The sequence below is a fragment of the Centruroides vittatus genome, unplaced genomic scaffold, assembly GCF_030686945.1.
Source record: "Centruroides vittatus isolate TY-2023 unplaced genomic scaffold, ASM3068694v2 contig_817, whole genome shotgun sequence".
Lineage (NCBI taxonomy): Eukaryota > Metazoa > Arthropoda > Arachnida > Scorpiones > Buthidae > Centruroides > Centruroides vittatus.
Window position 1 is genome coordinate 1,270,374 of NW_027122532.1, and position 17,549 is coordinate 1,287,922.

At 29.3% G+C, this 17,549-nt stretch overlaps 1 protein-coding gene across 1 annotated transcript in view; it reads left to right on the forward strand.

Annotated features, from left to right (window-relative positions):
* The first annotated feature begins 2,528 nt into the window (after positions 1-2,528).
* Positions 2,529-17,549, forward strand: part of Ac13E (Adenylyl cyclase 13E) — a 43,435-nt gene continuing 28,414 nt past the window's right edge. Inside the window, exon 1 of the mRNA XM_067278684.1 lies at positions 2,529-2,814. The gene's annotated coding sequence lies outside the window, so the exon portion shown is untranslated. The remainder of the gene's footprint in view (positions 2,815-17,549) is intronic.

The window sequence follows — 17,549 nt, forward strand, 5'->3', positions numbered from 1 at the left end:
AAATAACACAATCAGAACAATTATAAACTTTTGTAATTTCATATGATATTGTAAAATTTTAAAATATAAGCATATGATGCGTTATCTTACTGTTAATTACTCATAAAGGCAATCTTCATAATTATAACAGGCTTATTCGAGTCTGAAATTATAATAATTGCATATTTACAATTTCAGAGTCTGTTCTATGCAAAGTTCTAAAGGAAAATTTGTGATTAAGAAATGCTTAAAAATTTCTGAAATCTGATAAGAGTATCACTATTATACTGTAATACAGAATGGAAATGGCACTAGGCGCGCGTCTGGGGCCTCGGCAAAAAGTTAAGTACATAATAATGATTTCAATTGTGTGATAATCCTTCAATAAAATTATGTACTACGTATCTGTAGAAAGTATATTGTATTGTAGCATATATAATTTGATTTGTTGCACTTTGAAAAATAAAGTTTTTCAATTTTTCCTTACAATGGTTAAACAGTCACTAGGGATTTCTTTAATGGCTTTCAGTTCGAAAGATATTCACAAGAGTATAGAGAAAAATTAAAACTAGTGAAGAGGTTTGTTTGATGGAATATGGCAACGTAACGCGTAGGCGATCTATCAATGTGGGATGCTTTCTGGGAAGATTTCCTATGAGGAATCGGCTCCCATTTAGGTGTTAGACACGTGAAGAAAACTCGGAAGACTTCACGTGGCCAGCCTGTCGGTGAGGCTCGAATCCACGACCAACAACAGTGTTCAATGATTTTTTTCCACTAGTTCATTTGTGTAGAGAATTAATAGGATAAATGTCTATACGCTTATCCTATTTAAAAAAAAAAAAAAAAAAAAAACTAAACACTGGTAATTGGCTGTATGTTCGAGCCTCACGGACTGACTTTGGGCTTTGTGGAGTTAGTGCTATTTTGTACAAATATATCAAAGGATAAACAGATTTCCCGAGTATCGTGGTTAGATTTGTCATAAATATAGTAACTTCAATTAAAGAGCCATATAAAACAAAAATGAGATTTAATCATTGCCATAAATTTAGAATGTAAGACTTCATCCAATAAGTGTAAAAAATCACTGCTAATTTCATTCGCATCTGTATAAACAATATCATCGGCACTAGATTCAATTTTTCTGAAGATGATGGATTACTTGAGTAATCGAAAATGATGACAAAAATTTTTAACGATCTCGGCAACTGTTTCTTGTTAAATTTATGTACAAATATAATTTAAAGAGAACAAGCAATTATTTATTGTTACGTGGTCACACCGACGGGCTGCAATTTTTAATCATATTTTTAATTTATTTAATTTAAAATATATGCTCTCCACCTCAAATTAGTAGTGGATTGCCCCTGTACATCATACTTTTCCGGTTAGCAATGGAGTCGTGCCGTCATTTATATAACTCCTTACAGGAGAAAATTTTTGAATTGAAATAACGCGAGTTCCGGTTTGCATTGGAGGGTGGTATATAGTTAATCGGGTCCTCCTGCCCCTAAGTTTTCCGTATTTGGGATTTCATTTATCTATCATTTATTATGTACGGGGGAAAGAAAGACACTACTAATTTGAGGTGGAAAGCATATATTTTAAATTATTCAGAATCTACGAGATGAAACGCCTTGGCTTGATTTGGTAAGATAAGGAAACACAACGCACTGGCAATCTATCAAGGGGTGCTGACTATGAAAAACTGGCCCCTATTTAAATGTTAATTTAATGAATGAGCCCAGAGCAATCAATTAGATGTACGATTAAGAGATCTTATCTAAGATTACCAGATGTCTTGGTTTCAGGCTTCTTGTATCAAGTTCGGAATGGATCTTTCGAAATATTCTAATGTCACACAGTTGAAGACAGTAATGCTCGTTCAATTGATTACAAAAATTATTGTGCTTTGGTTAGAATAATTTTTCATATTTATTTTTCTATGGTTTTATTTCTTGCGACGATGGCGGTAATCCCGAAACTTCGAGATCCGGCTTCGAGTCCAAATCGGATTAGAAATTTCCAATGAAGGATCGATCCTAATGTCCACAACTAGAATACTTCAAGGGACCGTCATTTCACATAGAAAAACTCTTCTTAGTGTCACCATAGTGGAAAGAATTATCTCAGCGAGCGCAAAGTCGCGTGGCGACAAACTACACCCGCAATTCCTCCCAACAACATATACTCTTTTATATTCTCCCTACTTTACAAGAACATCGGTGTTATTTTTAATACGAAGGGCATAAATACGTCATAAATATTACAAACAAATATTAAACTAGAGACGACGCGACGCGACGCGACAATCGCGCGCCGCTGAAAAATCGTCGTTAAAAACTGATAAAAATCACGCGCTACAATACATTGTCGTAAATAAGGAAAAACGTATATGCAGTATATATATAATAATTATTTACTTATATTACGCCATCAATATTTTTATAATATTTCTTTAGAAAAATGATTCGACGGAACGAAATACAAACACGAGTACTTCTGTAAACAACTATTTCTCTTCTTACCTGCAGATAAGGGGGAGATAATGATCTTGTCAAGTTACGTCACCCGTTAGGATAACTATCGCCATCTGGCGGTAACCATGGCAACAGTTCACTCAGTTGCGAGAAGTATCGTAAAGCGATGTGGGAGGTCTAGAGATAGCAAATGTACTAAGTTTAAAGCACCATGCAGCAAAACTTGTTGCTATATAGTTTGTATAGTCGTTGTATAAATTGCTTTTGCTTACTTTTTCATTCTTATAAACGATACGTCAAAGAAAACATTAGTTGAATTGCACGAGGCTTTCTGCTGATTGCAACTAGTCAGGTAATTTTTTTGACTTATTTGTGTACATTGTAAGCCACTTTAAACACGATTAATCTTATTATTTGATTCATTTAATTGCAAATATGTGGATTTATTATGTTAAATCAATGCTTACAGCTTAATTTATGATTTATAATTGATATGTGTGAAAATAAATCTATAATTTTTCATGTATCTTATTGGTTTAAAGCTTAAAAATAATCATTTGTTAGGTACAGAAAGTTTGACTTATTTGTTTACATTATAAGCTACTTTAAATCTGATTAATTGGTTCATTTAAGCATAAATTAAATGAAACCATTCAGATTTGTAAGGTGTTTCTTATATATATCCTGATATAAGGCTATTTTTAAAGGTTTAAAGCTTAAAAACAATCGTTTGTTAGGTACAGACAATTTTCTGAAGGTTTGACTGATTTGTTTACATTATAAGATATTTTAAACATGATTAATCTTATTATTTGAATCATTTAATTGCAATTAAGTTTAAATAGTACGGATTTATAAAGTATATTGTGATATACGTGAGAATAAATCTATATTTTTCGTGTATTCGAAAGGTCTGAGCTTAAAAACGATCGTCCGTTAGGTACGGGACAATTTTCCGAAGGTTCGACTTATTTGTTTACGTTATATTTCGAACACAGTCTTATTACTTAAATCGTTCAGATTTATAAAGTATTTCTTACATATATCCTGCTAAAATCAATGTTTTGCATATATTTTAAAGATTATAAACTTAAAAATAAAATCAGAATATTGTGCATTACTTCTGTTTTCGTTACGTAAGGTATTTTATATAATCTTAATTAGTATCATTGTCATGTATTTGGTATTTTAATTAATAAATTGTAATTTAAAAAATAAAAGAGAGAAAATAGTATTGTATAGTAGATATATATCAGATTGTTTCAAAGTATTTATATAAAGCATTTTATATTACGGTGTTATGTTTAAAATGTATTAGCAGAATGTGTTGAATAGTTTATTTCATTCGACACATATTTATAATTATATATTTATTTCATTCTGCCGATCGTTAGAATGCGTAATGACAAATAATCTTGTGAAATTTAAAAAATAATTAATTCTATTTAATGGGCAGAAATTCTTGAAATTACTTCTTAGATATCTAATTCTGTATTAAAGAGAAATGTTTTTATATTGTTTTATATTTGTAAAGAATACTAAAAGTATTATTTAATGAATTAAAATAGTTTTCATTGCAAGGTTATTTGTGGAAAAAAATCCAAAACAATATTCTTAACATATTAAATACCTTCTCTTGTTTTTATAAAGACAGTTATCATTAGAAAAATCAATTTTTTTAAATTTAAAATGAAGTGAATTATTTAAAATAGTTTACTGAATTTAAAAAATATTAAAATAATATTTAACATTTCTTAAATTTTAAAATTAGTGGCTGCAAAATAGAGATGTATCGTCCTCCATAAGATGCAAAAATATCTATTAATATTGTAATAATTGAACTTAATTTACCTTGAAATGATATAATTTACTAATTACCGCAATAAAAGAAAAATAATTCCATTAGTAATTACAAATGAAGGTATAAGTTACAAGTCTAAAATAAATTAACTGTAACAATTGGAAATGTAAAGTATCTTGTTATTTTACCTATCAGAATTGATGCATTAGGATGTTTATTCAAGAACTAAGGTAAAGAAACATTATCAGAGAAAAATTCTTTTATGAAAAATTATTTGCTTTCTTCTCAATTATTATTATTATTTTTATTTTTATTTTGTGAGCTATTTTGTCTTCTTTTTACATTTTAGATAGTAATATATGATAATTTATAACATTACTATATAACATTTATATACTTTCCATTTTATATATATGATTTACAGTAGCATGATATAAATGATTCATAATAATATAAACATATTAAGGATAAAAAAAAACTATTATTTACATCATGAAAACTAGTAAACAACAACTCCATGTCTGTCATTAACAGCACATCAAACCTCTTTTAAGGAATCTACGTAAATTTAATTTCCGAAAGGTTTTCGGAGGACAACCTTTCCAACCTATTCATTTGTCTTATTTAAATTACATTGCACTGGTTGAATTATACGTTTCAATAAAATTTAATATGATAAAATGTAGGGTATTAATTAAGTAATTGATACTTTTCACATATATTACTTAATGTTAAAGTAGTCTAATTCAGATAGTTACTAGTAAATAATTTAACAATATATGTGCGGAAAGGATGGAAACAATGCAGTTTATCTAGAAGGGAATGATTCTATTTTAAAATGCAAAGTGTTGAACTATACATCATCCCTGATAGAAAAATTTATAGAATTTCACTTATAGAATTCATAGAATAGTTAAAAAATGAAGAAAAAGAAGATATCCGTAATAGAATTCAAACTATTTAAAACGAAAGACATTTTCAGGATCGCTAGCAGCAATTTCGTTGTCAATTCGTTCATTTGATATGACAGACCAGGTAATGGTTTCTTATATTTAATCCAGCCTTCAAACACAATGAGGAGAATCTAATTACAAATTTTATGTAAAGTGTGCAGATAATTCTGGAAAGAACTTCCATTCTTTGGACTTTGTGTTGTAATATTAGATGTGATCATTACAATTGACACTTGTATTAAAGATAAAGCATTTCTATTTCTGCTTGATGTTTGACAGTTGAAGTTAAGTATAAGTTGAAAGAAGATTTTTTATTTTGGTATAATAAACAGTGAGTTTTAAAAAAATATTTAATGTGTATTTTGAAAAAAATAGAATAAGAGAAATATTGAATAACTTAAAAAAGAACATCCAATTTGTGGTACTCATTTTGTTAAGTAACTTGAATAAACGGATGGATGTCATGCCAACAATTTTACTGATTTTAGGGAAAGTTCACAAAAAAGGCGTTAAAGAATATTTTTTATAAAAAACGTTTCTTTAAATGTTCTTTAATGCCTTTTTTGTGAACTTTCTATTGAATAACTTTTAATGAATTACAATTCTATTTTTAAATATTGATTTAGTGTTATGTTCATTTTCGATTCTATTTGATTTATCTATTTGTCAATTATCCTTGTAAGATGGTAATTTCTTCCATTACTTTCTTATGGCCATTAATTATTTACAGCTTACTTAAATGTATTTGATTTAGAAGTGTGTATAAGATAGGAAATTCGACAATTAGATATTTAATAATCATTATTCTTTTTATGATGAATCAGATATTTCTTTATAAAAAAAAATATCTTAAAAAATAGAAAAGTCTTTTAGTAAATTTTATAATTTATAAGTAACATTTTAAAATTTATAGATTACAAAAAATAAAAAAAACATGTGAGCCTATGGTGGTCTAGCAGTACAGTACTGAACTATTAAGCAGAAAAATCAGGATTGAGGTTCATCCTGACTCTTTCACAATAGATATCTGGGATTATCTCTAGGAAATGTAGCTGGTCAAACTATGAATAGGAGGATCACTATTCATCCTTTCTCCCTGATGCACTTTTTATTTTTTTTATTTTTATAAATACAGTTTTAGATTAATTTCTATTATTTTTCTAAAATGAAGATTTTGTTTTTGTTAAATTCAAGGTTATTGCAAATTATTCTTTTAAATAGAATTAAAATTATTTTTCTAACTTTGATAGCACCATAAAAGAGATAAAAATGATTGAAAAAAAAAATATTTAACTAATTTATTGAATTCTATGAAACAAAACCTCCTTTTCTTAATAGATAGTGACAAGTAATTTCCAGTTGCAATATATTTCTAATTATTTATGAAAGTAGTAAATTTAACCGTGTAATCTTATCTTTCTGAGGTAAAACAGAAGCTTCATGATTACAATGCTTGAATATATATAACTACAATAAAAAACATTTGGTTTTTTGGTATTTGTTAATGCTATTATTTTAAGGTTAGCATTAATCCTTTATTAATGAAGTCTAAGTTGCAATATAGATTTTTCACAGTATCTATTTATCTTTCTTTATAAATTAACTTAAGCATATATAAGCATATATCCATATTGAAATTATATGTAAAGACTTCTTATTTTGAATCTAAAATATTAAAATGTAAGTTTATGGTCTTAAATATAGGTTTGTAATTCTAGAATGCTCAAAGAATTCATGTTCCAACTAAAAAGACTTAAAAGCAGCTTCTGAAAATAGAGCATCAGTGTTAATTTTGAAAACATTTTAAATGATGGAAGGATTTTTTTCTATTGAATTTTATACTTTTAAAAGTAAAGTTAAACTGATTTTTAATACATGGCAGAAAGAAATTAAATTCTCTCTGCCATGTATTAAATTTAATTTAATACATGGCATAGAGACATATATAGCATAGGTTACCTAACCTTCACATGATAGGGCCATAAATTGCCCCATCAGTAATATGCGAGAGCTACATTCTCTATTAGAATTGTATTTTATTTTAATATATATATAGAGTATAGATAGCCATAGGCATTTACTGCAACTTTTTCGAGGGAGTCAAGGGGATGTAATCCCACTATCATAATTATCGCATAAAATTATGCTATCCTGTGCTTTCATGTGCTACTGGGTGAGACAGAAAATAGAAATTTCTGACTCCAAACTCCCTTACCCTTGGTTAGAAGCTTTGATTCAGGGGCAAACAGGTCATTTATACTCGGATGCCCTGCCCGTATATATAGCTAGTTAAAATACTATAGTTATCACTATGATATAGTAAATATCATTTCTATGTTAGGTTAAGAATGCATACATGGTATGTAAGAAAGCTAATAAGCTTTAAGAAAATAGATTTTTTTAATAAATTAATTTTTTCCAATCTAAATACATATCGTTTTTTCTTAATTACTCACTGATGGATTTCATTAGATTAGTTATTTCATGATATTCTAATAATTCAAATTAATTTATTTTAATAATTTTAACATATAGAAAACTGTAAAATGAGATTTTATTAATAATATAATAAAGAACAACCTTTGCTCCAACAAATATTTTTTTAAATTAAAAAACTAACAAATGTTTTTGGCTGCATTGATCACTTGTCTTCGTGTTTGAGTACAGAACAAAAACCAGAAAGATTTGAAAGTGAAGACGACTGACAAATACATCAGCAAATACTGTATTTTAAATTTTTAATGTTAATGTTTGCTGGAGTAATTTGTTGATTTACTTTATTTTATACATCTAGCTTTTCAGTCTTATGCAGTTCTAATAAGATTTAAATTTGTAACATTTGCTTAACTGGTATGCTATCAGTTTTTCTACTTCTAAACTAATATATAATTTATGGTTAATTATAACTTCTGTATTTTTATGTTCTGTATATATGGAGTGAAATTACAGAATATTAAGAAGTGAAATATAGGAAAACTAATTTAGAATTCATGCGTTGACTTGGTTGAATATAAAAAAATAGCTTCCTGGTAGTATTGTTGAAATTATGATTGTTTGAAAATGCATGTAAAATTATGCAATTGAATTATTCTACTAAATTAACTGATGAATTAACTGTATCTAATCAAAATTTCTAATTAATGCTGTGGTCATTATATAATTACTATTATTATTCTCATCACTGCTATTCTGTGTTAGTATGTCTTTAATAACATAATCAAGATAACTTAGTACTGGTAATATTATTTAAAATTATAATTGTTTATTAAAACTGTATATAATTTATAGTATAATGTTGAAATGTGTAAAACATTTATCTTCAAATAATTGATCTAAAGAATTCTGTTATATCAAATATAACAGTTTTGCTGCTCTTTCAGCAGAATTTGATCAAGATAACATAACTATTGTTATATTATCTTAAGAATAATATATGGATATATTGATTAAAATCATATAAGTGAATTATTATTCTAATTATGGCATATTTTTCTTAATTGTTTTTCATTTGAAAAAATAATTCACTAATTCATTTATAAACGTATGTTGTATTTTGCCAGTAAAGAAGATATCATAGTTCCAAATAACATTCTTTTAATTTAAATTACCAGAAACTTAATTATGTTGAATTTGTAGCTCTTTCTGCCCTGTTTGTTCACTGAGCTTGTATATGGGCTTGTCTCTCTTTATAATAAAAGACATGCCCAATATTGTGGAAAATTTCCAAGGATCTAACCAAGAGTCAAGTTTGACTCTTAAGACAGTAGGCATGTGCCTTAATATTTTTGTATCACTAGCTTTCAATTAGTGTTAAATTGAAATATAATTATCCAAGTAATATTTACTCAACTCTGTTTTAATTCTGTACTGCATATTGAATTATGAATTCAATTTCAAAATAATCGTACTTAATCCGTGATCTTATATTGAAGAAATCGATATATTCGTTAGTGCATTTCAACTCCAGATATTTAAATACCATGCTTTAAGTATATTTATAATGTCATTTATTATCAGATGAATTCATAATAATCTATTATTGATGCATCTTTGAGATATTTTACCAACAAAAATAAATTGAAAAAAAAAGTTCTTGAAATGTTCAGTTGATGACCATTGTCATTGTCTTAACATTTATTTGAAAATTTTTATGAAATTTGTAGTATTTTAAAAGTAACAAAAATGATGGAAGTAACGTCACTAAGAAAGATGAATATTAAGTAGATGGAACCAAGAATGGTTCAAAATTTAAGTGCTTTTAATAGAATTGTAAAGAACATGAATATTTCTATGCTGTATAAGATTTGAAAAATAAAATATGCAAATCTATAGTACTTACATAAAAATCTCCATAAAACTCATAATAAGTAACTAAATGCAATGTCATTGATGAAGGCATGTATGACAGTGCACTTAAAAATAAAACAACTTCAATTAAAGCCAGTCATCAGGTTGCTTTATTGATCTGTTAATGATATCCTATGAGTTGAATATTTTATTTATTTTATATTGAAGCCTTTATAATAAGTTACAATTGACTAATTAATAGCATAGGTTTGGTTTTAGGAATGTTTTATAATTTAAAAAATAATAATACTAATTATTATTTAATTTTGAAGACATATCAGAATTGATGAAACAATTTTAAGTTCTATGGCAGATAATTCTGTTTTATTTGTAAAGTTTACAACAAATATAACAGTATTATCATTAAGGTAGAAGAAGTGATATATATGTATAAAGAATGTAATAGAAGAAATTAAATTGTGGTAAAAATTCAAAGGATGTAATACAATAAAATTTTACATTTTAAACAGAATTATATTGTAACCAAAAGAAACTGCTACAGTCAATATTAAAGCTCACATAACCTTTAATGACTGATCAGGAATACCCAAAAAAACATTTGAATAGAATATCATTGTTATAGACAAGTAAGCAGAAATAAGGATTGTTCTAATAGAATATAAACACTTACTTGGATTCATGAAAGGATCTAATAATTTAACATATATCCAAACTGGAATGAAACCTTGTAAATCCTGATATGTATAGCAAAGTCAAAATCGATCATTGTTATTCCTACAAACAAAATAGTGTTTGTCAAACCTAATTATCGTTTTAGTTGTCAAACTGATATGGAAGTTTCAGCTTCATTGGCATTTGAAGTACCAATTTTTCTGCAGAAATGAAAATAATCCTATCATGGGATGATATTTGTCTCAAATGAACTTAGTCCTGAAGTTAAACAAATTCTGAAATTTCAAACATGACAGCTTTTCATGAAGCTTAGATCGCACTGAGATAAAAGATATACCTATATATTATTGATTGAAAATGCCTTTTAAAAAGATTTATATATTATAAGAGAAAGAAATGACTTCAGTGTTATTTCATATATTTGATTTGATTCAAGTCTTGCTTAGGATGCGTGTTTATATTATAATTGGGTTATGGATATATTGAAGATAGATATGCAGGAGTTAAAATGTTTGATAAAAAAGAAGATATTAAAGGATTACTTAAAACAGAATTTATTAAATTTATTGAAAAATGAGAGTTTCAATTAAACAAGTAGAATTAGTTATTCTGGACTCCATCTGAATTTTTGGATATACATGTTAATTAACTAATATCTATTTTTCAACAGCCAAATCCAGATTTTTGATTCTTTGCTATGATATGATTAGTAATAATTTACTTTGTAAATATCAGATTTTATTTTGTTAGGAGAAAAAAGGAGCAATGTTACAAAACTTTATTGGAAATTTTCGGGAATACATTGCCCCATCGACAGTTCCAAATACTCAAAAACAAAAATGGAAATTCAAACAAGAACATTTATTCAGAAATTCTAGCAAGAACAAATTTGGTATATTTGGAAATTTATTTTGTCTTTTATAATAACAAACAATAATTTTATGCATAATATATGCTAAATCTCATCAGCATCAATCTCACAACATAATCTGGCTAATTAATTACTAAATAAATATATTAATCTGTATAAATTACCATCCGACGAAAATTTAGAAAAATATATTAATGTTTACTGGTTTTGAATAATAGCCATGGCTACTTTTTAAACTGAATGTTTTCTGTGCGGTTACTATTTGCGTGTGTTTATTTTTCTATTGTACTATATATACCCATTTGATATCTGTTACTAATAAAGTATTTAAACATTTATTTAAGAAAGTGTGATTTTAAAGCAAATTGTAATTACCAGTATGTATAATGAATGTTACTTTATATATCTAATACTGTACTAAGAAAATAATTGTACGGTTTACGGTAGGCGTGCTTTTTTTTATTTTACATAATATATTTAACAAACGGATTTTAACAGAAAAGTAAAATCTGTCTGTCAAATGTAACTACAGTAGTTTATTTATTTATTGAATTTACATTGTTTTCCTAAGTTTTCAGAAATCCTTGAATAGTAGATGTGGTTATTATTTCAAATCTTAAGGAGAAAAATTTAGGGGGGCAAAAGTAATAATTTTAATTAAAATTGGCCGTAATTTCAACTTTATGATTTCACATAAACATGAATTGCATATTAATGATTATGTCCAGATTGCAATGTTATATTGATGTCATTAGTGTAGCATCACATACATCATTGTTTATTTGTTGTTAACAAATTTTATTTAGAAAAAATAATTAAAATGTTTTTGCTTGTTTTTCTCACTTGTTTACTGTCTGTTTCCTGTAATTATTTTATTTATATTTTTATCATAACTATAATGAAATTAACAAATGCAAATCAAATATATCCACAAACTATAAAATGTTAATGACTGAGAAGGAAAGTGTATATTTTCAAACATTTAAGTTGCAACGTAATTTAATTTTAATGTTTTCACGAATGTCAAAGTTGTGTCTTTGATGTTTTTTAATACTTTTATTTTGACTTTTAATGATTTGTTCCAATGAGTCAGGATGAGATTGTGTGGGTAATGAATGAGTTTATTTATATTTCTAATATTTGCAACTCACTATGATACTATTTGCTTTTACAGTTCACTTTTTTTTTTTTAATAATAATTTTAATAATATAAATAAATAATACAAGAAATAGTTTATTTTGTTGTGGTATTTTAAAGCTGTAGACCAGAATAATGTTATAAAAAATTTATTATTTAAACATAACGTAACTAATGTAAAATGATAAGGAGGTTTGAAAAAAACTTACATCTTTATATAAATCCAGCAGTGAATTTAATAAAAATTAAAAACGTTTTTGATTAGTTTTACTGATCTTCCTCAGTTACAGAATATAAGGTTCCATTATATTCTGTAACTGAGGAAGAAAAAACATTTATAATTTTTATTAAATTCACTGCTGGATTTATAAAGAGGCAAGTTTTTATGAACTATTTCCTCCAGTTATTTTTGAATTTAATTTTTATAAGGAGATTTGATGGAGTAAATTAAAAAAAAAAAGAATAAAAGAAATATTAAATTCACTCACATAATCAATTTATTTTTGGTAAAATTAAGTTATTGAGTTGTCCAAAAAGTTTAAGTAAAAATAAAAGGTATGGTTTGATTTTCACCAATAACTGTATTCACTATTTTTCCCACTACTTTCTGCTATTTTTCATACAACTTCATCTTCCCAAAACTTTTTATCATTTTGTAAAAAGAACTGTTTTAAGCACCTTTTATAGCCTTCTGGGAAATTGAAATTTTTTTCCAATAAATTAAGAGAATTTTTTGCAAAGAGTGAAATTTAAAGGTTCAATGTCTGGTGAAAACAATGGATGAATTAGAATATCCCAGCTAAGATCTAACAGTTTTTGCCTGATCGTCAAAGAAACACGTGGTCTTTTGTTATCCTGATAGTTATATGTTTTTTGTTGACTAATTCTGAATGCTTCTTGTCAAGTGCTGCTTTCAGTTGGTTTAATAGGAAGCAGTACTTGTTGGAGTTAATTGTTTAGTTTTCTGAAATGAGCTCGTAGAGGACTCTCTTCCAATCCCACCATATATTCAACATCATCTTTGCATGAAGATTAGCCTTTGGTCTGGTTGGTTTCACTTCACTTGTCTCTTAATCTTTTCCATCCCACATTTATTGTAAAGTATCCACTTTTCATTGCTCTCACAATTTGTTTTAAAAACTGAACATTTTTGTTACATTTAAGAATAAAAAAATGCATATGAAAATGTGGTGAATGTTTTTTTTTTGCTGGAACTCAAACATCAAAATGATTAACATAATCTAACTGCTGCAAATGATTTTCAATGCTTGATTTGGATATTTTCAGTTTGTTGGGTATCTCCTGCATGGTATAACATTGATTGTTCTCAGTTTTCAGTTTAAGCTAATAGTGAATCAACTTCAACTGGTCTACCCAACCATGTAGCCTCATCCAGTGAGAAATCTCCAGCACAAAACTTTGCAAACCACTTTTGACATGTTTGATTAGTCACAGCATCTTCCCATACACTGCAAAAATGATGTGATAGAGTGAGAAGATAGTGTCATGCAGGGGGGAAGGGAATAATGAAAGGTCAGCTATTTAGCTCTTGCAGTTAGGGTTCATTTTGCAATGTTTCACGTCCCAACTATGAGTTTTACCAGAAAATAATCTTTTATATTGTCAAGCCGTAGGATAAGTGCTTTAATGTCTACAGTTTTTAGTTTTATGCTTTGTTAACTGATTTATTGCTTGTGAATAGAAACTTTTTGAATCTCCTTTTATGTTTAGCAATTAATTAGGTAGTAGCAGTAGCACAAAGGGGATGAAGACCCAGGACTACTCATAGGTATTGCCTGGGTGTGAAAGGGGGATAGGAAAGATGAGAAGAGTTGAGGAAGGCGAGAGGTGAAGAAAAAGTAAGATAGGATAGATGGTGAAGTAGGAAGACTCATCAGCGCCTGTATCGCATTTATTAACCAAACAAAAGATAATATGTATTCATTGTATATATTTTGTATAAGTTACAAGTTGAAAAAAAAATGACGACAAGGAAAAAACTAAATAAGGCATAATGGGTGAATTAATACAGTAATAAACATACAAACATTAATACAGTAATAAACATACAAAAGGTCCAATAACAGTAGGACGAACTAGTTAAAAGTAGGGTCCAGTGCGCCGGTAGCGCGGATGAATTTTTCTAGGGCTGCAAAAATATCCGGATCTTCCACGAGAGCTTGTGGTGGACAGGGCCAATTGAAGCCCTTTTTTAGCGTTACTCTTTCCAGATTAATCCGGTGATTGTCATATTTGGTGCAGTCAAAGATCAAGTGAGTGGCATTCTGTAAGGAGATGTCATCACAGTCACAATAGGGATGTTCCCTAAGTCCAAATCGATGTAGGTATTGCCGGAAATTTCCATGATCTGTCAGGAGCTGTGTGTTATGGAAGTTGGCGCAGAAGTTCTTGTTTTGAAGTCTGGACGAGATGTTTGGAAAGTATTGGTAGGTCGCTCTTCCGGAGTCTCCATCTTCTCACTCGCGTTGCCACAACTGGATGGTGGTACTGTGAATCGTGGTTTTAATAGCGATGTCTGAGGCTTCCCAGTAGGTGGGGGTGGCAGAGGAAGCAGCAGCTTGCTTTGTGAGGGAGTCCGCCAAAGAGTTCCCTTCCACCCCTGTATGGCCCCTGATCCATGAGAAGGCCACGCTGTTTTGTGAGCAGAGAATTTCTTCCTGAATAAGAAGAGAGAGAGAGCCAAGATTGTTGACTATTCTCCTGATAGCGACTTGGCTATCAGAACAGATCCTAATATGTCGATTCCTGATCTTAGAGTTGTTAACATATTTAAGAGCTTGCAGAATGGCGAACTGTTCAGCTTGAGTAATTGTGCAGATACTGGCAAGACGATAGCTTGCCTGGTAAGAGAAATTGCTATTGTTGCATTCCTTAACCGCAAATGCTGATCCCACCTTGCTGTGGCTTTTAGATCTGTCGGTGAATATCTGTATATAATAGTTGGGATTGTCATGAAAGTCTAAGATAGAAATATCACCCGCGATACTGGGATGGGGTTCTGAGACCTCGGGCTTACCATTTAGGTTAGATGTAAGGTGGGAAGGAAGGGGCTCGTTCAAGTTGGGAAAAAGCCCAATCTCCATAAATTTGTAAAGTTCACTGTCTTGTCCGTCGATTGTCCGTCTGTTGAGCAGGTGCCACCGCCACATCTCCTCCTTCGCCCTAATGTGGAGGGGAAGGACTCCAGAAAGAACTTGGAGAGCAGCCGTCGGGGCAGTCCTATAAGCTCTGCACAACCTGAGAAGGGAGAGTCTTTGAGCTTTGTTTAATTTCTTTTTGGTGCGAACATTGTCGACTGCCTCTGCCCAGAAGGGGGCGCCATAGAGAATGATGGTTTCAATACATGCTTTGTAGATTATTTTGATGAACTTCTCGTTCATCCCCGAATTCCTATGACTTATACATTGGAGTGCGTTAGAAATTTTGATGGCACGATTAGTAACATTGGTGATATGTGATGCCCATCTCATATTTTGATCAAAAGTTAACCCAAGATATTTGAGACTTGTAGTATTTTTAATCCTTTGATGATTCATGAATATCCTCAAGGGCTTTTTAAGTTGTCTCCCCTTAGATAAGACCATGGCTTCACATTTGTTGAAATTCACTTGAAGATTGTTATTTACACACCATTCGTGAATTTTGTCTAAAATTTCGTTAGCGTCTTGTTGTAGTATTTTGTTGTTGTAGTTTGACAACATCACAAGGGTATCATTCGCATACCCTTGGATGATACCAGAACTGGGATTGGTGTTATCCTCGTTGAGTTGAAGCAGTCCGTCGTAGGCAATGTTCCAAAGACCTGGTCTCGAACGGGATCCCTGAGGGCAACCCCTGGACAAGAGACGGATGATTCTTTCACCATAGTTGTATATACCTGCGGTCCTGTTTTCCAAATAGTTGAGCAGTATTTTGTAAAGGTTCTGAGGGCATTTAAAGGATTTAAGTTGGCCCATTAGGGCAGGCCACCACAGAGTATTAAATGCATTTTTAAAATCTATTGAAATGAGTAGAGTGTGCTCTCCTTTTTTCCATGAGTTATTAATATAACTCATGGATCAATTAATTAGGCACTAATAAAATATTTTTAAGTGCTAAAAAGTTATAAACTTGATTTGACAAATCACCTAAAATAATAACAGTAATTTTTGTGTTTTTTTTTTTTATTAATTAAACTAATTTATATTATCTTTATTGATGTGTATTTAGCTACTTAAATAATGCATTCAATAGTAGCTGAATATAATCCGTTTTGTATCTTGTACACTCATCATTATGTAAGAAATCAGGAATTAATTCTGATTCATATGTATAAAAGTTATATTAGAATCAGGGCCGGATTTACATAAGGGCATTTGGGGCCTGTGCCCGGGGCCCCCACAAAACTGAAAAAAAATTATGTTTAAACATAATTTTTTTTTCTATTACCGCGATAGCCTAGTGTGGCCTAATCATGAGGACAACAGGCAGAGAAAACCAAACCCGAGAAAAACCTATTAAACATCAGAAAATTTCGGGAAAAAATTTTACGTGGGTATTTTTCAGTTAAATTAAAATAATTAGTTTTACACAATAAAATATATGTATGTTTACAATAACCTTATTTTTAAATGAAATTTACAACTTCCTAGTTCAAATCTAATTGAAAGTACAGTATTTTGTGTAAATTTTCTAAATCATCAAATTTTTCTACTCTTAAAGAAGGGACCCCACCGAATTTGTGCCCAGGGCCCCTGGATTGGTAAATCCGGCCCTGATTAGAATAAAATAACAATAATGAATTTAAAAATAAAAATTAAATGCGTTCTGTAATGATGTATTTCCTCAATTAAATCTTGGGATTCAAATAAACCCCGAAGAATAAAGATGCTATTAAAAATAAACCCCAGGTTGAAAAACATGGAAACATGTAGTACTGTACTGTATAGGATAATATAGTTTAGAGCAGTGGTTGACAACCACTAGTTTAGAGTGACAGGCAAGAAATTTAAACTGAAATTCTACATCTTCAAATTGTCTAGATTTGGACTGTACTTTGTTTCAATGTTCAAGGGAAGATTTTTGGAAATAAAATTATAAATGTTGTCAAATAGTGAGTGTGGGAAAGATGCAGTCGAGTTCTTAAGTCGAGAGTTTGTCAACCAAAAGGTAATTAGGAAAATGTGAATTGGAGATGGTGAGTTTGAACCATAAGATAGTAGTCATGATCCTGAGTCTGACAATGACATTGAAACAGACATAAATGACAGCATAGCAAATGAATTAGAAGATATTGAATCTTATTAACTATAAAAACAATAAAAATATTTTAAATATAGCTGTA